This window comes from Neolamprologus multifasciatus, chromosome 5 (genome assembly GCF_963576455.1).
Source record: "Neolamprologus multifasciatus chromosome 5, fNeoMul1.2, whole genome shotgun sequence".
In the NCBI taxonomy this organism is placed as follows: domain Eukaryota; kingdom Metazoa; phylum Chordata; class Actinopteri; order Cichliformes; family Cichlidae; genus Neolamprologus; species Neolamprologus multifasciatus.
The window spans coordinates 7,774,094-7,801,778 of NC_140443.1; the positions used below are offsets into that span (position 1 = coordinate 7,774,094).

Genomic DNA, 27,685 nt, shown 5'->3' on the forward strand with positions numbered 1-27,685 from the left:
AAACCCAAAATAATATGTTTGCATGTTTTTACAGGTGCTATAATGCCTATAAAACTACAGTATGTTGAGCTAAACAAATGAAAAAAAAGTGTCTGGACAAATGATTTGTTGTCATCCTCTTGCATCATCGTGTCCCTCTCATCTCCACTTCTCGTCTATGTTGTATGAGAACTGGCAAAGTTGTTTTTCATGTGCATGTAGCATTGTGGCATCTGTTGGCACTTTTTGTAAGACTATGTGTATACCTGTCAATCTAGCTTTTTCAGAATGGGAAAGAAAAATAATTTCAGTGACTTTTAAATTATAGCATGATTGTCGGTTCTGTGCTGATGATGAAGGTCAGAGGACAATGGTTCGACTGATAGGGAGGAAGCACAACTCCAGTAGACCACACTAGGTAGAGCTGGGCGATATATCGAGTTTTTAAAAAATATCGATATATTTTTATACGAGATATAAGATGTGACAATATCCTTTATATCGATATAGTCTATGTTACATTATAACTATACTTGTGGAGCCGCAAGTTTGCCTCTCTTTCGTCCACTTTTGTCTTTACGCAACATTACTGGGCCTCGCCCCTCCTTCACTGAACACAACTCCCCCTCCTCCCCCATCGCTTCACCCGCAGGAAGCGACAAGATGGACACGGCAAATCTCCGTTAACGAGTTACTGCGCATCGCCCCGTGCGTGGGGCTGTACGCCGTCAACGTGTTAGCTAGCTAACCACGCTAACGAGCTAACCAGGCTAACGCCATGCAGCCCAGAGGCGCTGCACAGCCTAAAATCCTTTCATTTTCTCAAAAGTTGACAGCGAGCCTTATGTATGAATTCTGGTTGTGCTTGATGGCCGCGAAGCAATTTTATGTGGTACACGGCGCTCAGCAATCTGTCAAAAAATGTTTTAGTACAACTTTGGTAAGCTACGGTGCTGTTGATGGATTGTCGGAGCATTACGGCTACCGAGGAGCCTCGCGGAGTGATACGTACTGTGCTTCAACGTAATATTACCCTACTGTGTATAAGGACCATAAATGGCACCTGTTAAGAGACGTGGTTACGAAGAGGATTTCAAACTCAATGCTGTCAGTCACACAGTAGAAGTTGGGAACAGAGCAGCTGTGAAATCTGTCTTTGTTACTATGCTCAGCATCTTTTAGTTTACATTTTGACTGCACAATTGTGAGCTTTTTGTTATGCACAAAAACAACATTGTTTTCTTTTATTTATGGAGCATGATTATTTAATAAATGCTCATAATTTATTTTTGAGTAAATTTTATGTACATCTATGCTCTATGTTAATAAAAGTGCCCGTGTCACATCTGGGACACAGCTTTGACTAAGAACTCTCTTTTTGTTCTTACTTTATGGCTTAAAAAAAAAATCGAGATATATATCTTATATCGCCGTCCAGGTAAAAAATATCGAGATATGAATTTTGGGTCATATCGCCCAGCCCTAGGTACCACTCCTGTTAACAAAAAACAGGCGACTGTGGTGTACTGTCCTGCACTTGCATGGAGCCTCCAAAGGTTTCCTCTTACTGTCCAAAGACAAGTTCATTAGGTTTTCTTATAAAATTAAATTGGTGTGAATGACTCAATGGTTTTGCCTCTGTGTGTGAGCCCTACGACAGACATTTCAAGGGAGTACCCCACATCTTGCCTTCTGATGGCTAATGTTAGGTTCTAGTTACAGCACAACCCTGTATTTAATAAGTTGGGTGGATTAATTAGACATATTTTGATTTTGTTGTATCTGTTGGAGAGCACAGCTTATTATAATGGCATCTGACCCTTGTGAGAGTTGTGTGCCTATCAAAGAAGGATAAGCTGAGATGTAGACTTGGCAAAGGCGAGCTAAACCTCATGGTTAAATCAACAAGCTCTTTGCTGCGTTAGAAATCAGACTGCAGCTCAGGTAGAAGAATGATTTTCAGTTGGTGATGTGTAATAGTAATATCTATCCAGACAAAATAACACTTTTTTCCTTTTCTCTGCGAACAATAGTTGTTGGCTTTATGCATTCAGGCAGTGATACTGAGACTTTTTAAATATCTGTTGTTTTCCATTTGTCAGAAACACCTGCCCTACCTGCTCTCCTCTCATCCACTCTTCCTTCTTTTTCTTGTTACATATCCTGTATTCTCTTTTTTGAGTCATCTGGCAGCGTTGCGGTGCAGCCTCCAGGGACTCCATACCCAGTTCTGAATCATAGCTCACCTCCTGAAAGGCTAATAACCTAATGAAAGTCAAGGGCATCTGTTTGAGACATGCCATGGCTGAGTGCTGGGGAAGAAAAAAAGAAAACAGGAGGGAAACTGCCAGGGCATTGTATTGGATTTTGATTTAAGTAAACAGAAGTGCTCACCTATTTCAACCCTTCATGTGTAGTGACAGTGAGAGCAGTGAAGCTTTTGGCTTTTGGCTTTTTTATGAGATCACAAGGTCAAGGGGCAAGGCAATTGTTTGTGTCTCCCATGATATTGTCCATGAAGTATTTGACTGTCATCGAGGTGATGTGTGCTACTACATATTATGAGAAATATGTCTGCAGGCTGTAATTTTGAAAGAAAAATTATTCCGTTAACCTTTTGTGATAAGGATGGATTCTTTGTGTCTGTCTGGTGTAGGAATACTTATAGGTATGCGCACAGTGCTACATCATGAGGTACTTTTCATTTCAGCTCCCAAAAGAGAGGAGGGCTGGCTGCTCACATTTAGGAAAATTTGGTATTAATCTAATGTCTTTGTTCATGAGGTTTCCTCACTTTTAAAACCCCCTGAGACTGAAAATGATCCACCTGCGAGACTGTAAAATCAGTGAGTCATGCTAATTAGCAATTACATCCACAATCACCCATGTTAATTCACTTAGGAGGAGGTCAGTGTAATTCATTCTCATTTTCAGAAACTAGGACCGACATTAAATTAATGCACCCAAAGTAAGTGGCATTTAAGAAGAAGAGAATTCCACGCACACACAGTTACCTCTGTGCCATTTTAGTATTTAATTCAAGAATTACTCACACATTTTTAGACTCTCCCAGGTTCTATTGTTTAAAAAAAACTTCTACCTTTAGCTATATTTATATCAGCATGTGAACAGTATAATAAGAAGCACTTACTTGATATACCACTTCTTTCTTTTTCAGCCAATTACCACCTCTTGCATTTATATCAACGGCAATCTTCAATAAGGGGCAAATTAATATTGCGAGTTATCGTAAATAAGATTGCTAACACCTCATCCAAAGTGTTGCCCATATAGGATTAACAATATATGTCTTCTGATTATTAATTGATTTTTCATCAGAAGCAATTTGTTTGTTTTAGAGCAGAGGTGGCCAATTAATTTCCCCCCCATCTATAACGCTCCTAGTTTCTCATTTGGCCCCTTGGGAAAATTAATTGCCCACCTCTGTTTTAGAGGAATTAGTTATTTAATTACTTATTTGCTTTATTACCAAAAGCTAGATGATAAAATTGGCACCGCCCTCATTCTAAATATGAAGCCACCCTATAGTTAAATACTGCTGTTCACTAAAATATGTGTCAATAGAGCCACCTTATATGGATGGGGGAGCATGTCTTCCAATGCATGGATGACTTTTGAAGCCGAACAATACGGAATAAAATAAAAAACAAAACAAAAGTGTTTTTATACTTAAATACTTATTTTATGTCAATAATAACCATCACAGTTCTGTAATATATAATACAAGGCAGCATGGATGTGGTTAGCACTCTTGCCTCACTGCTACATAACCAAGCTTCAGCCTGTCTATGGTAAGTTTACATGCTCTCCCTGTGCCTGCATGGTTTCTATCCAGATGCTTACTCACATCATTTAAACAAGTTGTCTGAGTCCTGTCAAAATCATATTTTATACAATAGTCATGGATGGCTGATAAGTCATTTCTTCTCAGTGTCACCATCTATATCCAGCTTCTAAATTTCCATGCGTCTGTTGCTAAAATCCAAGTACAAAGGTTAACATAATTTAACTTTAAATTGACAACTGGGTCTTACAGTTGACAAATATCATTTACATTTTCCTGATCCTTTGCCAGAATAAAATTTTCTTTATTTATATTAATTATATTTTGTTTGTTAATCACATTTTAATCAACTTAAAATATGGAGTATTAAATGTGACCCATAAAATTAAACACATTTGCTTCGAAGGTAGCTGGGTTGCTTAGTTTTGGCATTTCATTTACAAGAACATCAAAAAGGAGTGCAACAGTTTGGCATTTTATGTAAGTGCTGGTCAGATGCAATTGTCAGAGCAGGAGTTCTGCAGAGAAAAGTCCAAAAAAAAAAAAGGCCAGATGTGGGATCATGAAGGTGAAGTACTTCATTTGCACATCTGCTGCTTGCCTGGTAACTGCAGAATGGCAATCATGGTAATGAAAGTGTCTATGTGGTTACTAGATTTAAAAAATAAGTCATCATGGTTCATTTGAGATGAATAAAGAGGTGCGCACACTGCCAAGAACTGGAAAACAACCTGAAACCAATCTAAACATTTACTATGTATTTTCTGTAGCAATGCCTAATTGCAAGGACCAATTAAGAATAAATAAATCTAGACAACATGGTAATTTTTCAGATTTCATCAATTTCCTAAATAACACCCAGTCTTTTCAATGGAGAACCAGCAACAGTGATTGCATTGAAATCCAAATTCTTCCCCTTCTGTGAGTGCCTTCTGTCTGAAAAACAGTTCATTAATAGACTTTCTCTAAAGCAATATTATTCTTGCATTTTTTTTAAAACCAAATATTAAGCTTAGTTTTCTTTTCCAATCAGACAGTATAATTATTTAAAGTTTCCATTTGTCATTTACACAGCACACATCCTAAAACATATTTCCATCTGTATTTGCAGATAAACAGAAATCCCATCCACAGTCTTTGCTTTTTAAGCCCAGAGTTATATTCTAGCTGACAGATTCATGGGAGATTTTCTTTGGAACCTGTGCTTTCACCATCAACCACAGAATGTGAACCAACAACCCTGGACAAGGAGTAAATTGCATCAGATGCTATCATCAATCACTGTCTGTTGGCAACATGTCTTATAAACTTACTAGAGCCAAGGAGCTGTAGTTGGCTGGATTGTGTTGTATCTCAGTCACACAGGTCTCCTCAGAAAGTCTTGCGTGACGGGCCATGAAAGCTCTCATTGACAGACCTTCTGTGCTTCTAGGATTCTCAATTTAGAATTAAAAAGAACAACAAAGAAACAACTAAATGCTGTGAAATTGTGATAGTTGTTAGTTAGTTGGGGAGGGGTGGGGGGACGTTGTATTAGTTTTTTATTATACTCATATTTAGGAATTTGTTTCAATAAGTAATAGGCTGACTGTTACTTTTATTTCAGGCATTTTGGAACACAAATTTTGTGGTTGTAGTCAGTCTTTCACACTGGCAGTGTCAGTATTTTTAAACTGTGATGGCATGGGGTGTACAATAACTGACCATTAGCTCAGAAAACAGTGGGGAGAGTTTTCCAGCACTTGTGCAGCATGGTGTGCCTTAATACAGATAATACTGCATTACATGAAAAGCAGAATGGCACAAGGGTCTAATCTGAAAGCGATTCTCCAAAGCCACAGCTTGTTTTATAAGACAATGGTTGGTGTCCGTACATTGGTTACCTTATAATTTCGTGTTTGTTTTATTTTGGAATTCTTGGCCTGCTTACACTGTTGTCTGTTTTGCTTCCTTCTTGTTAGTTTTTCCTTCGTTATGATTCGATGTCCACCTGTGACTCACCTGTGTGGTGCTACCTGTGTCCAATTTATCATGTCTTTGTTTTGGCGATGACTTCTTACTGCAGGCAATGCCATCTGAGCCCAACAAACCCAGGATATCCTTCTGCTATCCAACTTCACTTACTCACTACTTTCACTAGCAACATCAGTCAGGCTAAGCGGTCACACAAGCTGCACAAAACTGGTTATCAACTCAATAAGTTAACCCAGGGTTCCACAATCTGACATGAAAGGGTTGTTGTCTGACCAATCAACCAACCAAGGTCTATTGAGCAGAACAGCTGATTTTACAAAGGAAGATAAAATTATATTATGAGAAAAATATGAATATGAGATAAATAAATAATGCAGGCAGAAAGCAACACCAGCATTAGAACGTGATTGCATGTGAGGGGAGATGTGCTGTACAGCAGTATAGTAATAAAAGCACTCACACACACATATTCTTAAGTAAGCCTGGAAAAGCCCTACCATATTCAAAGCCACTAAGGAAATGCTAGCTGGATACAGATCTAATATTAAGACAGATATGAAAGATAAATTAATGTTTATGTGTGCATAAGACTTTACAAGTCTTGTTTTGCTTTTGTTTTGTTTTCTCAGCCTCAGTTGTATTAACGGTGTGAGAGAAAGAATAATGATAAAAATGTAATTCCAAACACAGACTATACTTCCAAATGATATAAGAAACATAAACAGGTGGCCTGTTTGACAATCATGTATTAAGGCTTGTAAAACAGGGGGTTTGGGGGTGGGGGGGGGGGGTGGAATAAGGCTATTTGTATTTCTGGACAAAGATGTGAGGAATCTATCTGGATTGATGACATGATCTTCCAAAGAGCTGATTGGTCAGTAGGCAGTGATTTCTTATTTCCTGATTGCTTATCATAAACTTAACATAAATAACATAAATGATCACAATGCAATAAATTCCAGTATTCTTGTTATCATTTTCAGTTCACATTCCACTTAATATACTATTCATTCTTACAGCATTCACCAGACTACAAGGCATTAAGTGAGTAGTCATATGGAGACATCGCAATCAATCTCTCCTCAAAGAAGTCCGTAGAATTCCATAATTACAAAGATGATGGTTATTAATGATAGGTTTGTAGCTTGAACCTATTCGCTGGAACGTTGAAGACAATATAATTACACAGCAAGCAAGACACGAAGTAGGCAAAGTTCTTCATGTTTCTCGTGTATGGGAGAGAACCGGACAAACGCCGTTCCTTCGCTTGACCCCAGTTGCTCTTGTCCGCTCCCCCGTAACACTGCTCTTTTATTGAGGTTACATGAATATGCATAGGTTCATTAACATACGACGTCTACATACAAACAAAGAGTACCTTGCCTTTGTGTGTGTGGGGGGGTCTGGAAGTCCAGCAGTTCATCTAAACAAAAGGCACTTAGACTAAAACAGATATAGATACGTTTATCCTACCATAAAACAATAAGAGAAGGTACGACCTCTCCCATGCTCCCAGAGTGCTCTGGAATGCACACAAAGTTTGCAGACTATTAAGGATCAAACCTCTACCAATCTACAACTAATTATAAAACTCTAAGCATATATAAGTAGCTATTTCTAAGCATAAATGACAATCAACAATACAAAACCTAACAGTTTCCCCCCAAAAAAACAATCAGCAGTCAGATCATGAAATATGTAAACCAGTCGTGTTGTTGCACTGATTCATATGCAAATACATAAATGATAAATTGATGATATGACATGAATGATAAAGGTCATGATGAACTACGTGGCCGAATCTTCTTGATATAATAGTACAGATGTTGTTAGCTGTACTGTACTGTAGAAATGAGCATGGCGTTTGTTTCAAGGGCTTGGTTGGATAAGTTAATAATGCTGTTTAACCTGAAGTACTGTTGAAGCATAGATCACAAGCAAAAAGCTTTTCAAACCTTATTCTGGGCAAATGTCAACAATCCTGTTAGTCTTTTTTTTATGTGGTGATATCCATTTGAATGTTAGAATATAGATGTCTTATCTCTATTTTTTTGTACTGTCCATCATTTCATTTCACTCAGGCTGACTGCTCCTTACGTTTGTGATAGCTTGGGTTCATAAATATCTTACACTGTTACTTCTTTCTTCCTACACTCATTCATAATAAATTACTTACAGTGCTTGTGAAAAGAAGTATATACTGTATAGGTGTGCATGTTTATTTAGGTTTTGTGGTATTCAGCCAAAATATTTGTTATAAGAAATGCGTTTCTTATCATCTGTTCATATGCAGCAGCTATTTCATTCATTCAAATCGATCACGTCACATCAACTTTTTACATAATATGTTTATTTCTTCTCTTTTCTCTGATTTATTTCCTATATAATCTAGCTTTTTCATATCCTTTGTCTCACATTTGTCAAATTTAAATCAAAAAAGAAGTGGTGAATGCCCATTTAAATGTTATAAAAAAAACACTGCCAATATACACAAAGCCCTGTCACTTTAATCTTTTGCATTTCTGCAACACATAAAATGCATTCTGTTAACATCTTACTTTTTTCTATCATATGCAAAGAGATGTTATTTTGAATAGCGTGCATTATCATTTAACCTCCCGTCTACGTCATAACAATTCAAATCCTTCATCTTGTATCATCACTTATGGAAAAATACTTTTTTCCATTAAGTTCTCTGCTTTAAAGAATAACAGCAGAATTCCTTTTAATCAATCTGACTTAAAAGCTCTTCACAGCACAAAAACAGCTACCCATAAGCTCACTAATGATCTACTGGCTGCCAGTGTTGAGGATTGTTCTATTTTAATCCCTCTTGATCTTAGCACATCCTTTGATACAGCTGATTGCTCCATTTTGCTTGACAAAAAATGAACTGACACCATGGGCCCAGCGTTCATACATAAATCACTGAGAGGTCTTTCTTTCTCTGTGGTTTTGGTCAATGTATTTTCATTTTTGCTTCTCACAAGTCAGGTGTTCACAAAGGTTTGATTCTAAATTGTTAATAAAATAAATACCTGATATAATGAATTCATCAATCATTCACTAAGTAGACAAGTTTTAATTAAGAGCATTCATCATAATCATGTCATTTGACAAGAAAAAATCCCAACAATTCATTAATTCTAGTTTTTGAGCATTTTGTGTCACTTTTATTTTGGTCTTGAAATAAAAGGCAGTTTTTGTAACTTTGAGACCTTAAGTCCTAGGAGGCTGAGCAACAGCTGTGGCTGGAGACACTACATTTTTTGCTATGTAAAATAAGTATTTTAATACCTTCTCATCTCCTCTCAATGGTCAGTTTATATATCCGCAATTCCTCAATTGAAGAAAAGAATGGACTGAATAGAACTTGATGGTCAAAGGAAAAAAATCACAGTTGCCTCAAAAAGTAGGTATTTTTTATACACTAATTATAGCAATACTTCAAGATTTACTATACACTGTACAATGGATCAGTTTATTTGGAAAACTGCAGTATTATGAGATATAACTTTATAATTACTTTATTTTTTTCATTTACAAAACAGAAACATAAATATGCTTGCACTTGTCATATGGACATTACTTTTCTTAGATTACTAATTTCTCTATGAGTATTTTTCACAGAGTAGTACCTCTTTTTTGACAAACTGCACCTTTGGGTATTTCTGTTCTCTTCAATAGATCATTTAGTATTGATTTTTCAAGTATTAACGTGCAGACTTTCTTTAAGTTTCACTCAGTATGCATCTGTTCAACATCTGCCAGCTTGCTGCAAGTCTGAGCACTCAAACAACTGTGAGAATTTCACCAAGGTTGTCCACACGTTCACTTTCGGTGAAATGAGGCTCAGTTCAGCAGTTACTACCTGCTCCACGTTGTTACCCTGAAAGGATCAATATCCAATTCAGGCTACACTTGCTTTTGCAATAACCACCTTACAGACTAAATCACTTGTCCTAAAAAATCTGTCGCACCTCCACTGGCTTTGTCTGCGTCTGTCTGGCTTAATGAGATGTCTCTATGACAACGCCCACACGTGCCAACATCGCCACTTTCACCATCCTTTCACCATCGTCACAGTGTCTGCATTAGTCAGATGCAGCAATAATGCTTCATCGTATGCATCCATGATGAAAATTGTGCTTTTCTTTCAAGTATTAATATATAAAACGGTTAGAAATTAGATGAATACATGTTGTGACTAAGGAAAGGTAAAATATATCTGCATTTGTGTAGCTCATCTTATGATTATTTTTTTTGCTCTAGGCAGGGATGATACAGATGAATTCATAAAGGGAAAACAAACAACTCAATATTCTGTATATTCATCCATAGGAACCAATTTTGGTCAAAATTAAATGACTTGTCAAACTGTAGCAAATTGCACTGCAGATGAGAGCCAATTTAGGGCTATGATGAAGAATTATTTGAGCACTTTTTAACACAATTTTTAAATTATAGAACAAAGTGAAAATGTCACACTGTATGTGGTTAAATGATAATGGCGCTATGAAATGATGCTAATTGACTATCTGAGCTATAGAAATATAAATGGTAAAAGCTCTGTTTTAATGTCTTTAGCATCTACATATTTACACACAAGCTGTCATTTAGGGCACCTGTCTGCCAGGAAGAGCAACTTCATGTTCAGCCCCTTACCCAGTAACATTAAACTGATCAACCTACTAATAAGCTGAGGTAGGTTAATGTAAGTTAATAATTATTACCTTTGTTATTAGCACTAAACCTCTTGTGTTTTTTTTCTTTCTTTTTTGCTCACAGCTGCCTGCAAATCCATTACATGCTATATGCAGAAGAAGGGGTGGAATACTTTTGGTATTTTAATGATTGGCACAGGTGATACATAAAATATCAACCAGCTTCCTGTTGTGTAGGTACTTTTATTACAGCTGATTGTTTAGTTAGAATTGTTTTTTTTTGTAAATGTCAGATTGCTGATAGCCAAGCTAACAACTGTGTGCGCTATAAAATTTAAAGTTGCAATAAGCACCCATAGCTTAAAAGACTTTCTTAAATTACTCAGCAGCTGAGGTGATGTAATACACATCCATCATGTGCCTCAAACATTACACCAACTTACTGACTCTACAATATGAATCTACATATTTGCATATTATGCTTTTTTGATTGGCCATTGGACTCGTTTTGCCTAGCAGCACAGCCTTCCAGCAGCAGCTAGCCAACTACACACAACACAACTTCAACACAGAAGTCAAATTCTCAAGAGCAGAGTTTACAGACGTTAAATTTTAAATGAAATCAGGTGAGATCTGGTTGACAAGCAAGCCAAGAATGTTTAAATAAGACCATAGAAGAGAGTGCAAGGATAAAACGTTTTCTTTAAAAAAAAAAAAAACTAAAATACTCATCCATCCATTTATTGATTCATTTTCTTAAGCTTATCCAACACTTTGAATGCTGCTTATTACTTTTTTAGTATAAAAGGAGTTCAGTGAGCATAATAACTTCCAGCAACTATTCTTTATTTTGACATCTTGCAGGGAGCCAACACTCATAACATGGAGGGTTGTTATGAGCTTGGCTTTCTGCCTGCAGATAATACTAATGTGACAGTGTCTACTTGTATGAGTCAGTTTTTCTTCTAACTGTATTAGTTTTACATGTCATTTAATGTAGTTGGTTCTTGAATGACTGCAGAAAAGGTTTGTTAAAACACTATACTCAAAGGTTAATCTGTTCCTGAGCCCATCGTTTGAAAAATATGAAAAGAAAAGCCAAAGGTCAGCAGCATGGGGATGTAAATATTCGTTTCTTAAGTCAGTTTTCCAGCAGCAGACACAGCAATGGGACAGGTGACAAATCCTTGTATGACCAAGTATTTTGACCTGGTGCAATGCAGCACAGACGAGGCATCAGTGACCACAGGAGGGAGACAGATCGTTACATGTTAGCCGTATACGTACATTCACTTACAGTCAGGAGAAAGTTTTTACTCAGGTTAACATCACAGTTTAACGTAGTTGAACAAATATTACTATATACTATAATGATATATTACCACAACTATTCCATCCATTTAATGCTGCAATGTAGTCACAAAGACTGTAACTGTTAATGCTATAAAAAATTATTACACATACTGTGCTGCTCGTTCTACTCTAAAACACATATTTATGTGTGCTACTGCAGAACATTACCATTATTATGCTCTTTCAGTTATCCTTTAATAAAACCTTAGCTGTTATAAGTCAGAGATACACTTTCCTTATAGCAATGACAAGGCAAGTAGCCACTTGTACTGATGGCACTGGGCTCACTGGAACTGCAATTGCACGACAGAATGCAAGCTTTGCATCAGCACTGACATCTCCACCCAGCAGGGCATGACCTTTTAATTGAAGTGCCTTTGGTGCTAAAACTAAGTCATGGAACAGGAGATTGCCTACATGCAGTTTTTTTTCTGTGTACTGAGAACAAGTTTCAAGTTGTTAGAAAATGTTTAAATATTCTTCAGTGATCTTCAGTTTCCTCAGATAACAGACAACATATTGGGCAAGGATCTGCAGTCACTGCAGAAACATTTTTCTATAAAACTCCTCTCGATTGCCTAATGGGTTAAGCTAATGGGTTAGACTCGTTTTGACATGTAAGAAAACAGGCCATAACCAAGTCACCTTAAGTCTGTTACTGATTCAAAAGCTTAACAGGGATCCTCTTTGACTGTTTGAATAAGCTGAAATTCTAGATGAAAAAAAAGCAAAAAAAATCCCTTCTACTAAATGATTAAACCAATGACTAAAGCAAAACTGAACTTGTTTTATTTGCGCCCCTAGCCTCTACAAACATCCTCACTGGGGTACTTCCTTTATTAGGATACTCTCAAACTGCAGTTAAAACTCTTGAGGTCTTTATGTATAATTCCTTATAACCCATTAAAGCCTGAGCTGAATGAATGAAATAATTGGCAGAAATATTATTTTATTATTATTTTTTGTAAATGGAGTTGTTATAGAGCCTTTGAACAAAATACATAAATAAAATAGGATTTTACATATGAGTTTTATTTTCTATCATATTTTTCAAAGCCAGCATTTCTTTGCAATTTATTGCTTAAAAATGTTTTGTGCAACACACTGACGATAAAAAAACTCACATCAAATATAATACATGAGGCATTAGGGGTTAACTCTTAACAATCAAATCAAGAATGTTGCAAAGCCATTGCTATTAAAGCCAGATTTGTCACTAAAGGATTTAGACGTTATCCATGCTTGTATTGCTCCCTTTTCATAGGATGGCCCAGTTCCACTTTCTCAATTGCAGATGACTCAAAATGCAGTTGCTGGACTGGAATTGTTCAAAAAAAACAGCACATCACTCCTGTCTTAACTCAGCTATACTGGCTACTTATGAAGTTTTTAATAGATTTGAAACTTTAATTATTTGTGGGGGGGTTTAGCCCTTTGTGGTTTAGCTCTATAGTATTTTACAGATATTTTAACTCTGTATTTTGCTTTTGAGGTCCTCATTCCAACAATTTCTCTCTGTGCCCCCTTCTCACCTAAAAATGAATGCAACCAGGTTATACTGCTGTTGTCCCTACACTCTAGAATATTCTGCCTTCCTATATAAGAACCTGTTCAGCAACTGACAATTTTAAATCAACTCTAAACAACTACCTATTATCAAATACTTTTAGTCACATCTGAGTTTGCTCATGGTTTGGTTAAGCTCTCTGTAACTATTTTCTATTTCTCTTTTAAATGACATTGTTAGGACTCAATTGTGTGGGTTTTTTTTTCTTTTCTTATTTTCTGACTTCTTTTTCAGTCATTATTTTATAATGTCGACTATTTATGGGAGTTCCATGTTTTGTAATTGGGATCTTGGAGACCTGGGTAGCAAATCTGGTGTGCCTGGAAAGTACTTTAGGTTACCTGTTGCTTTAAGTGTTACATAAATAAAATTGACTTGACTGGACTATGTTGATTTTGTTAGGCATAGCTGTTCTACCACTCATTAACACAAACACTGTGTACAGTCAGCCAACCACATGGCAGTATCTCAGTGCATTTGGACAGGAAGATCTGGTCAAGATGACCTGCTGAAGTACAAATTAGCATCAAAATGTGGAAGAAAGGTGATTGAAAAGACTTTAAAAGTCACATCGGTATTGGTACCAGGTAGGCTGGTCTGAATATTTCAGAAACCAGTGATGTACTGAAATTTTCCCGCACATTCATCCCTACAGTTTAAAGAGAATGGTCCACACCTCAAAACTTCAAAATTCCATTGAGTGGCTGTTCAGAGGTCTTATAAGAGAATGACCAGACTGCTTGAAGCTGGTACACCAACAGTAACTCATTAAGGTTTTACAGCCAGGGTTTTTCAGAAGTGCATCTGGGTTACACAAGCTGAAGGGGATGCCAGTTACCATTGTTGTCAGCTAAAATGGAAACAGGGCTACAGTTTGTGTAGGTTCATTAAAAATAGAAAACAGAAGATGTGAAAAATATTGGCTAGTCTGATAAGTCAGCTGCAACATTTGCATTTGCAAGATCTGCAAGAGGACCCGACTACTGATGCCCCTTTCCATTATCCAGATGAGTCCCTTCCCTGAAAATCAAGCTGCCATTAATAAGTATTTGTCTTCAGTCCATATTTTTTTTACGGGGTTTAAACATTTCAAATTTATAGCTGCAAATATTAAGGAGTATTTAGCTTTCCTGTCTCAAATCATTTTCAAAGACAGAATAAATATACACCCAAATCTGTATTTCTGGAGTTGAATAAACAGCAGCTGTTTTTTGTCCATACAATTTACAGGCTAATGTTTAATGGACATATCTTACATACTGCATAGCTCATTTTAGTTTTAAAAGCCTAGTCAGGCTCTTGGAAGAGGAGAAATTTGATTTTTAGCAGTTAGTGGGTTTTTTTCTTAGATTCTCTATTTCAGCAGCTCACAGGCAGTGCCACTGGTAATACTTGGTTGTTTCAGAGATAATGTTTTTCCCAGGTGTTTTTCTGCATTTGAGAATCTTTTTTAGTGATTTTTACTCATCATAAATACATTTCCTCTGTAGCACTAACACATCTAACACCAGCCTTCAGAAACCTCTGTGCTAAGTTATTGGGCTAACAAAGCTTTTTTAGGGCTGACTAAATCTAAATGGTTCATTATAAATTAAGGTGAAGTTTTGACTTTAAGAAAATTGATGAGATTGAGTGAGATTCATCTTATTGTTTGATGGCATCAGATGTGTAATGAATTTAAATTTACTGTATAATTGTTATCACTGCAAAGAAACAATCCTTGACAGGGGGTATGTTACACAGGGGGGGAAAAAATCCTTATTATAACAAATACGTAGCATCGTTTTTTTTTCTATTTTTTACAGTGACCTTTTCAGTCAAATCCAATTCTCAGGTCCACCTCATCCCCCTGATCTCAGCAAGCTCAGGAAAGCTGGAGTCATCATCTAACACCCGCACCAGAAAGCCAGATCCTGACATTTAAATAAAAGATGGTGCTTCTCAAAAGAAATGCTGGACTTCATAGAAAATCTGATAACACCGAATGGCTTTTTCCTCGATTTCATAACGAGATTCTCACTTGAAGGAAGCATTATTTTTATCTCCTGTGCTACATTGCCAGAAAATTAAATATTTATGGGCTTCTTTCCCCATATTTACATACAATGTGTTTTATCTCTGTAGGTTACTCTTTTTCAAGGGCAGTTTTGTTTTGTTTTTTTGTTTTTTTTGTTATCATGCCAATTCACTAACCTCTAAATTTAAATGTCCTGTTGAATTTCAAGTGTCTACTTGGCACTTCAGCGCTGAATGAAACAAGCACAAATTATGTAAGGTAAGTTCCCTTTCGGATTTGTGGACCTTAGACATTTGAAAGTGAGTCCATTGTCATGTAATGTCATTGTCAAAAGACAGCATCTGATGAATATTTCATCCCTCCTGCCTACCAAACCTTTCCTGCATGCATACAGATGTTCACTGCATTAAAACACTGTCGTGGCCCGCGGTGTTTCTGGTATAGAGGGTTTGGTATGTTCATGTGTGCAAGTCAGTGATAAAGCCACAGTTGGCTGCACAAAGCAAAATCTTATTTTCAAGTTACTGAACAAACTGAGAGACCAGCCTTTGATTTGATCAAAGCAGCTGAATGTGGAAAAGCTTTTTTTTTCTTTTACAATATATGATCAAATTTATTAATCACTCAAACTTTAGTTCTGTGAAATATTTTATGAGCCAGATAACCTGAGATTAGGTCAAATTGGGTAAGAGATGTGGCTCTTCGAAAACATAGCTCATAAAAAGGTGAAGCATATAAGTCTCAACCCAAAATGATTCTTTGCTTGACTACTCCTTGCTATTAGTACCAGCAATCTATTTCTGAATGTGTAAAAATGCCCTGTCCTTCTTGGCTCATAAAGAACTACAGATACATATGAGCATGATGTCCGTTCACTGGTTTCCTCCTCTGCACCACCAGTCAGCTGCCTCATTCCCTGGAGGCCACCTTGGCATTATGAGGTATGAGAACAGCTCTTCTGGAGCCATTTGGCCTCTTGCAGAGAGGTTGCCACAAATCCGCCATGCACAGGCTGGAGAAGCTGTGAAGCAAGCCAGGATTTTACAAGAGATTTGTTGATGTCATTGTTGTTTTTTCCAAATAAATCCTCAGGCTATGAGCTGTTGTCTCATGCCTCTTTTCGCTGATGAATATTTCATGAATTCTAACTTCACTGGCCAGCGAGCACCAGGCCTTAATAAAATAACTGTGAAATGGTGAGGTAAATTACACCCTAAGTGCAGGGGCACCAATTAATTATTTATTAGGAGGGTTTTTTTTTTTCAGACTGTCCAGCTTCATACCATTACTGACAAAGCTTTTGACGGTAAGGTAGAATTAGCATTCAAAGGAAGTTCTCGGAGGCAAAAATAAAAGATTGTATGTACCTGTCATGGAAACAGATGTATGAAATGCAAATAGAATTGCATTACAGGGTTCTTCAGTTCCTCAAAACGTTGTTTACTTCGTGTTTGGCTTCTAATTAACATTTTTATTTTCTGAAAAATGTGAAATTATTATGATGGATGTAGCTGCGTTGCACGCTACCACTTTTAATGTAAAAAGGACAAGCACATACACATTTCACACAAAACTGGTACATATTTATGTGCAGTGATGCATTCAGGATTTTAATTTAATAACTATGCTGACACTACAGTATAGAGTGGGCTGTTGAAATAAAATGCAATGTAGAAATCTGTTTATAAATCTGCATCAAGCTTTAATTAACTACAAAAACATGTTGAAGAAAAGTTTCCATGGTAACACTTCTGGCATATAAAGCATTATTTATTTTCGCTCTAAACTGCATTCTACTTTTGCTACACTCTTCAGAACATTAATGAGAGCTTAGATGTTGATGTTATTTTTATTTTCAGCATGGACACTTGAGGTCCATTGTGGGAAGGCAGATGTACCTGTGCCGCACTCTAATGCCCTGTATCTAACCATGTGAGTGAAAAGTGCAGCTACTTTGCATGGAGCAATTCTAAGTCAATTTTCCCAACTTCCTCAAGCGGAAAATGAGCCGAGAACAGATAAGATGCAAAAATGCATTTCCAACTGTGTAGTATATCTGCTTTATGATGGCACACAGTGAAAATCCTGTAGGCTATGAGCGGGGGACTCACTGTAGTTTGAGTCACATAGCATAATTATTCTTCCATGATGTCCTTGGCAATGTACCTGGGTCATCAGACCATTTCTGGTTTTGATTCAGTTTTGTCATCCTTTTATTGGCTATTACCCCACTATGCATAGCCCTCATTGAGCTACAATGTTAGACATTGATGGACAAATGGATTTAGTAAAGCCAGGATAAATTCTTGTGTTGCTGTCATAGCATTGTAAAGAGAGTCTTGAGTGCATTGAATACCAGCAGATGACTAAAATAAATTGGTCTTTAACCCAATTAGTCAAACAATGATGACATTTGAATTATAATGAGATAGGAAAGGTTTGAACTTGACAACACCTGGATTGCTGCCAGGACCAGTAATTTAAAAAATTAATTAAAAAAATTATATTCTCTGATTTTAACACTTGAACCACCAGGGGTCACTGTATACCTAAAACTACCATTGTGTGAAAACAACCCAGTATTACAATGCATTGATTTTCAAGGCCGGACTTCATTAGTCATTATGAAACACAGAAAGTATTACGAAATAAAAGTTGTTGTCATTTGAGCTATTCAGAAATTGCCAATATACAAAACTGTACTTTTCTTAAAAAGTTTACAAACTGTATGGGTTTGGGTTGGGCTTTTCGCTCCTTCATGTGTGAGTGGGTGGTATTGTGTTTGAAATACTGATTCAAACACATCACAGAGGTTCACAGAAATTAACAAGGAAAAACCCATATGTTATATCTCAGTAATTCCAAGCCATAATGTAAGGTCACAGGTGGTTAGAAAAACATAAACAGGAAAGTTTACATTCTGTAAATGCTTTAAGCTAGAGGATTCATCTTCAAGCAGATAGTGAAGATGGATCCTCTGTGCGAAAAAATAATAATAATGATAACTTTTCTGGGGATATGGACAGCCAGCAAAACCCCTCTGCTATTAGGCTTTTCTTTTTCTGCTAATACACATTGAAGGTTAAACTGCCACCGATACGGGCTGAAGTGCAGTTGGATTGTAACAAAGAGAACTAAGGGACTGCATTACCATAAGGCAATGCTGGACAGTTAAAATTACCTTGGAATCCCACAGGCAAATGGGAATCATGAAGAGGTCAAAGGGAAACTGGAGCACTTGGGCAGTGACCCCCAAACTGGGCAAGTGGCTCCAGCAGATCCCAGGAAAGACATCAGAGATCAAGAAGAGCACATTCCTAGGAACAGTGAAGATACTGGGCAGGACACGCAAGGTAACAGGCCTATGGTACGGGACACAAGCTTGAAGGATAAAGACCATCCACAGGGCATGCGGGGAATTTATAGATTCAAATTAAAACTAAACAGAGATAAGAAAAACAACAATTAAAAAAAAAGGTAATTACACAAAATAAAAACAAATCTTAAGCACAGACATTGTATAAAATCATGTATTTTCATCAATATTTTTAAGACTTGGTTCAAGACCAAATACCTCCAGGATCAACCTCAGTTTTATTTAGCGGAATGCATTTAACTAAGTTGGTGAACATGGTTATCACCCAGAGATCAGCATGTGAGTACTGTCATTGTGAGCATTTTAGCATTTAGCTCAGAGCTTTGCTGGGCCTAATTATAGCCTCACAGGGATTTATTGCTGTAGCTTGGAAGTCTTTTTTGTGCGATATACAACAAAGGGGGTCAGAGGAATACCTCCTTTTTGTCTGCTACAGTAGAGATTACACCAATTAATCCATCTAATACATAATCATTTCCACTGTTAACGCTGTTGCGTAAAAAATTTGTGTAATGGATTTCAAGAAAGGTGAACTACAGCACAACTAAACAAATAACAGAAGTAACGATGTCAAACAGATTTGTATTAAAACTGAGGTGGAAAACATGGTTCTTTGTTTCCTTTTGTTTACATTTTTTTGTTTGTGGTTTTTCTTTTCTAGAATAACTCTAGAAAAATAACTGAGTTTGAAATTTAGTTAATCTAGAGAGACACAAACCCCTGATAGTTTCTAGTTCCAGGAGGAAAATTATGAAAAAGTTTGCATCATTAAAGATTCTATACAATGCATAAAGTGGTATGCCCCTGGTTTGAATACCCTGTGAAGCTAAATGCTAGCATTGACATATTATTAGCCTGCTTGTCCAGTAGGACAGACGTTCCCAAAGTGTGGGGCCCGCCCCCTAGGGGGGGCGCAGAGCCATTGCAGGGGGGGCGCGGCATGAAAAGGGAAAAAAACAAAAAAACAACGCTTGGACACTGCTAGCACGGGCGCCCACACGAACGCAAAGCAGGAGATGAAGCATAGCTGAATATGTTTCCAAACCAACTTCATTCTATGGTGAAGCATATCTTCCCTTTGGTTTCACCTGCACAAGTGCCGAGGTAGGTCTCCCTGCAGGATTGGTTTTCCCTTCGTTGGGAGCAGCGCTGGGCTGTTTAAATCACGGACAAACAGTATCCCACATTCTTGATTTGTAGTTCACAAACACTTGTTGTAATGACTAACTACTCCTGACATTTTGGAGATGTTAGCTCTTTATACAGTAAAGTTACAGTGGGATACAAATAACATCAGGCTCATCCTGCCACAATTTGTTCCTCGGTTCAAATCACGGGCAAACAGCATCCAACAGTTGTTTATGTTTTTGAACCCATTTTGCAGAGGGATTTTTTGAAAAATGTATTGATAGCAATGTTGAATATTATTACACAGGAAAAAAACAACTACACGTAAAATAATTACACCGTGACACCTCTGCCTTTCTAAATGGAGGGACAGTAACTGCGTGTATATGTAAGCGTGTAAAACCTGCAGATAGTCAGATTAACAGTATTTCGTCTCTGTCTGCTATTCTGCAATTCATCTCATGTAAACAATAACGTGCACACAGCGTGAGGTGAAAAAAGGCACATACCTTTGACATTGCGTGACGAACTCTGTATTCCTCGTCCACACGTAAACGCAAAAAAGGAGTTTTAAAAAATCTCTGTTCTCGGTGATTCGAAACGCCGTTTACGTGTGGACGAAACAGCTGCGTTTTCAAAAATACCCGTGTAGGTGTGGATGTAGCGTAAAAGACTTAGTAGTTTATTTCCTTACTACCTGTCATTTATTGCAGATTACTTGTATTTGCTTAATTGTTTACTAAATGTTTGAGGTGTGAAATAAACCGCAATGGAGCAAAATATGGGCGTGTGTGGTTGGAGGATGTGTTCATGCGCGCGCGCGAGGGGGGGCGCGAACATTTTTCTTGTAAAACAAGGGGGGCCAAACAAAAAAAGTTTGGGAACCACTGCAGTGGGACAAGGTTCAAGGTTCAAGATGCCTCTCTTAAAATAGAAACGGGATAACTCAAACTAGGCTATAGTACTTTTCCAAGAAAATTTAAGTAACAGTAACCAACAATATAACTGCTTTATACCTAAAGTACAGTAATATAACTAAAGCTAGTTAACCTTGTAACTCTTTATGAGCCCTCATAATAGTGTATACGTGGCTATATCATTAATATTATGACAAGACATATTCATATTATGTTAAAATGAATAATTGTACCATCACAAACATTATAATATTTATATAATACTGTATCGATACTATTGCCCAATGACAGTAGCTCCATGGAAAAGAAAAAACGCAAACAAAAGTTGACTTTCATTTTGTTTGCACTGTTAAATAAAATCATGACCATGTGAATAGTATTTTTGTTTCTGTCACCTTAAATATTAGGTTATTTGTTAGGCAAGTAACACACTGAATTCACATTTTATACCCAAAATTTTCGGCAGCACATCTCTGAGAAGTCAGAAATGAATCAAGCTTAACCCCTAAAACAAATGTTCCAATTCAGAAAAGCAAATACCTGTAATTTAGCATCTTAATTAAAAAAATAATTGTCATTTGGCTCATTTGTCCCAGTGCAGTGCCTGTTTAGATGTTTCACGATGATTTTGCTTTATTTAATGTTTAGACTTATTTCATGTATTATTCCTAGAACCACTTTCATAGGTTGAATTTGGTATTTGCATTTTTTTAACAGTTTAATTATTGTTATTTTTAGTTCTTAGTCTCTTGTCTTAGTTAGGTCCCTCTTGTGTTCTGTTCATCTCGGTCTTGTCTCTGTGTCCTTTGTGTCCCCTGTATGTAGTCAGTTCTGTCTCTGTCAACCTTTTTGTCTGTGTCTAGTGACTGTGTTCTGTACTCCCTGTCTTAGGTTGCCAGTCCCTCATTTTGTGTTCTGTCAGTCTCTGTGCCCCCATCCTCCTGTGTCGACTCCTTTATATTTGGTCTATTTGTGTATATATTATCCTTCCATTTAGGCATTTTCCTTCCTGTTTCCTCTTTATCTTCCCTGTCTGTCATCCTGTTGTATCTCCTCCATCAAGTTTGTATGTTTTCATCTTGGTCTTTGTCTTCTGCTGCTTCCTGTTTTATTTTGGTGAGCTCTTGTCCCTTGTGTGTTTGAGTTTTGCTCCCTTGTCTCATTAGTTGTTGTTCAGTTCACCTGTGTTCCCATGTGTTTCCACTTCCCTTAATCACTTGCCGTTATATTTATTGTCAGTTTTTATCAGTCTCCCTTAGTCCTTTGTCAGAAACCTCGTGGTTTTTAGCTCCTGTGCTCCTGCTACCTAGTGTTTACCTCCAGTCTAGGTTTCCATAGCAGGCCTAATTAAACAGCTTGTTTTGTGTTTAACTCCGCCCACCTTTGTGTTTGGGTGATCACTCACTCCTTCATCACATAACAATAATTATGTGCTTTACAGTTTTTTCAGCTCTTTTTGTAAACTGGTGCATTTGAAAATTCAGAGATAACAGCAATAATTCTATTTTAGCATTAAAATGATCACTTTGGTCAAAGAGCTTGCTCATAATAGTGGATCAACCATTACAGAAACCTAAAAGATTTCGCTAATTACCAGTACTGTTAATTTAGGAGGGCTGTGGTATAATTTCATTGGGTGGTGGTCTAATAAATCTTGCAAGCACTGTATATCCCATCACAAAATTAGCCCTGCATATTGAAAAAACAATATTTATCCAGGGGTTTTAAATTTGATGTGTCGTCAGACTCTACATTCCTCCACATGTGATGAGTTTCTAATGACAGAGCCGTTTATTACCATAAACCCATCATATCACAGTACTGTGACAACCTGCACTATGTGTAACTGTGAGATACGAATAGTTTTAACAAAACAGCAGCATTTGATGTTCTGGAAATAGATGGTTTACCTGTCTTGGTAATAAATGGCCTGTGAATGGAAGTAAATGGGAAAAAAAAAATTATTGGAATATCTCGATCCCTAAACAACAGTTGAAACAGTTCGTGGGTGGACATGAATATAACTCACAATCTCCATTGTACTGACTTGCCGCTCTGTGAAAACAGCAGAACATCTGAACTAGGCTCAGTCTACTGACCGTGCAGGAGGTGAAAATAATGAAGGGAATTCAAATGTTCTGCTGGAGCTATGCGCTTTTTCCAGCCTCCATTGAAGCTGGGGCCTGAGCCAAAGTGTCTCATAGTGTAATGGTGCTCTTGTCTCTCAAATTTTAGCGCTCAGTAGACCTGCCATCTGTCCAGTCTCAGAGGTTCAGAGAGACAGTGATCCAAAATAGAAGCAGTATTAGAAAAGGTCAGATGCTGAGTAAAGGCATCTGCAAAATTACTCTTGGCATTGTTCCGTTTCACAATGACAGATTTAGTACAGGTCTTTAATGTCTGTTCTATACTGGAGGAATATGCTCGGTCACAAATGAGGGTATTTTCTTTTTACTGTTAGTAATAATAATAACATTAATGCATGTTGCCCCTACATAATCACATGTTCTATGCCCTTGATGCGTAAAATAATTGAAGGGAGCATTGAGAAAATGCCTCTTAAAAAAGATTTGATTTGGACTAGAGCCAGAGCAAGACTGCAAATAGCAGGAGATAAATCTGCTGATGCACATTTTTGCTGCATCTCTTGTATGTTTTGTGCGAAAGATTTGCCGGGGCTTGATCAGCAGCTCAGTCATTCAAAAATGAATCTATCCTAACCCCATCCACACGAAGGCACGCTCAGGCCTGAAAACTCTGATCTATGGTGCTGCAGCAGGAATTGACCCTCATCGGATAAACTGCTCCAAATTGCTTCCCTGATATATTGCTAGCCCTTGTTACCGCTCTCCCCCCTGTCAATTTTCCCCATTCCCCTCAAGGTCAGCTCTGCGTGATGTTGGACAAAGTAGGAGAACAGCGCTCCTGTTACTGCTCGCCTGCTTCACATCCAGCTCCCCAGATCTCCATCCTCCACCCCTCTGCCCCTGTGCTCCAATCACATTTCAGATACACTAATGACTACAACCACCTTACTGCAGCACCACAGGGGTTAGAGGGGAAAGAACATGTTGACAACATAAAATGGCACCAAATCAAGGAAATACAAGGTTTAGAAATACTATTAAACCCTAAAGACATTCAAGTGAAATGAATTTGAAAGTTGCTGACTGACACTTTGTCCTTTCATCCATTAACAATAGTTTACACTTTTGAAACCACAAGCTGTTTGACTGCTGTCTTTACGAGGACAAAAGTGTTATCTTACGCCATGGAAAAAATTCAGGTAACATTTCAAATGGTGGACACAAGACTGACGTGACACCAGCATGAGAAATCCCTCGTGAATGTTTTCGTTCCTGTCATGAAGTGTCATTCCATTGGTTATGTCATTTTGAGGGCAGAGTTGACACTGAGATGTTTTTGTTATAACAATTAGAGATTTCTCTGTCATTTTCTTCCTTTGAACTATTCTCCTGCAAACCTTGAAAACCATCAAAGAAAATGTATCAGAAAATTTATACCAAACCCAGCCTTATAGAGACTTCTGTCCTGATCTAAAGATCAAAGAGTCAACGATGACGAAAGAAACATGAGAAAGAATTTTTTTTTTAAAAGTGACAAGACTACAAACAAAGAAGTAAATATTAACAGTACTGGTGACATCTGTGTGCTTATGTAACCAAGTATTATGCCCTGCTTGAGGATAATTGGCAGAAACTCACTGCGTATAACTACAAAAATAAAATATAAGACAGTTTAAAATAGCAAACTGCTGTTAAGTGATATAAAAATGTTCCCTTATGATAGCCACTACTGTAAAAATGTGTTCTTTTGGAGAAGGAGGCTCTTTATTTTTTGGCAATAACCATCTAATAGCAATTCTAAAGCTCGGATATTTAACAACTTAGATCATATCTTTGTAGCATAGTATATCTATTTTTGTTCATTATTCACCTTTTGACCTTTTTATTTGACGTAGAGCACTTCGATATAGAGTAAAAGTATGGAGACACCTTGTATTTCTGCTCCCAAGAAATCAGATCTTCTTGAAAAAATGTTTTGACGTAGTCTTGAGCAATTCTCTAGCCCTCCTGAAGATCTTTTAAAGTTTTTACTTTGGGCACTGGCTGATTTTTGTTTTTTTGATTTTTTGGTAACATGTGAAATGTAACACAAGCAAAGAAGTGATATTAATTTTTATCTTTAGCTACTTTGGCAGTAGCAGCCTGTAACAAAAAACATCATTCCCCCCATTTCTTTGTTTGAATGTACAAAAAACACTAAATATAACACGTTTGATGATCATAAAAAAGTATTTTGCGCAAACAAGGTGATTCGCGAAGCTGAACGCTTGACATTTCTTGGCATGGTGTCCTTAAAAAATTGGGGAAAACTGGACAAGTGGAGAACAAAAGAAGAATTGGTAGACCTTAAACGTAACCGCTGGTGAACTTTATCTGACAGTTATGTCTTTTTAAAAAAAAATAGGAAACAAAAGAAATTGTCTCACTGGAAGGGTGGCTGTCAAGAACCCATTTTAAGGAAAAGGGGGAGAAAAGTTTGAGGTATATAAAATTACACAAGAACTGTACTGAAAATCAGCAGCAACAGGGTTTATGGGGTGATGATGGAGTGACAATGATTTCTGTTCAAATCATGTAGCAGTGATTGTCTACAACCATCTGTAAATCAAATGAAGCGTCTGTCATGGGCAGCATTTCAACCAGCGGTGTTGGGGATCTTGGCAAAATTGATGGAATTATGAACTTAGAAAAGCACTATCAGATTTTGATCCACGATGCAATACTATCTCAACATGACATGACAATGACCCAGGTATGCATTTTTGCCAGTACAAGAAAAGAATACCTGGAATGCTATTAGTTATGTCTTGATGCATGCTCAATCATCCAGGTAAGTAAATCTCCAAAAGTTGATACTGTTCATCTGGATGCAAATTCTTATGGTCATGAGAAATTGCATAATTAAGATTAAGGAACTGACCTCCCAGCCCATTGTTCCTTCAGTGGGCTGGTTTCAGTCATTATGTAAATGTACTGTTTATAAGATTGGGGAAACCTGCAGTCAGCTGAGACTGAAGAAGTCACTTGGATGAGTGACGAAACGTTTCTCCCACAAAACGCTATGTCCAGATGAACAGAATCAACTTTTGGAGCTATTAGATATGGACTGTTCTCCCCAGCGCTCAGACCTCAACATTATTGTAGCAGTGTGGGATCATCTCCGCAGAGAAGGGAAGAGCATCCCAAGATTAGCTTTGAATGTCCTACAAGAACTATTCTTGAAGACTAAATGGTAAATGGTAAATGGCCTGTATTTGTATAGCGCTTTTACGCTACGCCATACAAAACGTATGACGCATTTTGTATGGCCTGCTTTAACAACGTGCTATTTAAAGAAAAAGGTCACACACAATATCAACTTTCAAGCTTAATTGCAGAAACTATTGTTGCCTCATATACTGTATTGCCATGCATGTTTGTACATGTTTCAGTAAATCCCTGCACCTATTGTCCATTTTCCAATCAAAAGTAGTACAGAGTTGTTTTGTTTTTTGTTTTTAATATTCTACAGACATAATAGTGATATCATTTTAAAGCTTCAGTTGTGCATGGTCCATTATAAGTGTTTGCGAGAGAAGCAGTGTTTTTCTCAGAAAATACCTAATGTAGCATTTGTTCATACATTAAAGCAAAAATGATGTATCATGCTATTCTGCGACCATAAGTGACAGTTAGAACATGATGATAAATATGTCAATTCAAATGCAACAAAGGAACGTTTACTTCTCAGCACAGCTTGTTGCTTGTAAAAGGGAAACATGGCTTTTTTCTCAAGTTTTTCCTTTAAATTGATATACGAAGACAGACCTAGGACATGTTATTGTTCAAAGACAAATCCCAATAATTTAGCTGTAAGCAAAACAAGCACCAGGAAACAAGAATCAAAAGGGACTTTGTTGCTGTCCCTCCTTGTCTATCCCAGGGGTTCTCACATCACTTCCTAAAATACTGCTTCATCAAACAATGGGACCCCTGCAATGAAGGAACATGCCACACCATAGGTACTTTATCTGTTTACACAGAAACCTACAGTGCTGAATGTTTGATCTGTGTGAAATCACCACCATCAGAAGAAAGACATTCCAAAGAAACTTGATATAACTCATAGAAACTTGTTTTTTTTTCTCTTTGTGCTCTAATAAACCATTTTTCCCACAAGAAAATTAGGTTATTATGGCTGAAGGAAATCAGTTATGGATCAAAAACATTAGAGCAAGTACAAGAGGAAACTTTAAGATAAAACAGTGATATGGAGCAACCATTTTTAATAACTCTAGTAGGATTTAGATTAGAAATACACATTTTTAGTCTTTAATGTATTTGATCTTTCTAACTATCTGTGCACTCTATCAAGCCAAGACGACATTCACCCACATGTCTACTAGGCTGTGATTTCTTTGGGAATAAATTTTGTATATACATACACACCAAATGCACATAGCTGTATGGATGTGTTCTCACGTTATCCTAAACTGTATCAAACACTCTTATTATTCATTGATCATTATCAATCCCGGTGCAAACAATACACCATATAAATCACATCAGACTTTTGCATATACATGTGAAAATATGGAGTCAATTTTTTATATACATATGATCAATAGACTGAGACTATACTCTGAAGCTTACAAAAAACTTCTAATAGCACTATAGAGAAATGTTTACATAACTGGGTTTTTCTTCAAATTGTATGGGACTGCACATTTTTACATATGATTTCACAGTATTCCACAGATTAACAGCTGTTGTCAGTGATATTTTAAAAAGCCTGTCAAAAGCATGATAGTGAACAAGCAAGTATGGGTGTGATCAATG

At 37.1% G+C, this 27,685-nt stretch overlaps 1 protein-coding gene across 1 annotated transcript in view; it reads right to left on the reverse strand.

The window, feature by feature from the left end:
- Positions 1 to 399: 399 nt before the first annotated feature.
- Positions 400 to 27,685, reverse strand: part of ngfb (nerve growth factor b (beta polypeptide)) — a 122,749-nt gene continuing 95,463 nt past the window's right edge. Inside the window, exon 2 of the transcript XR_014874043.1 lies at positions 400 to 1,471. The gene's annotated coding sequence lies outside the window, so the exon portion shown is untranslated. The remainder of the gene's footprint in view (positions 1,472 to 27,685) is intronic.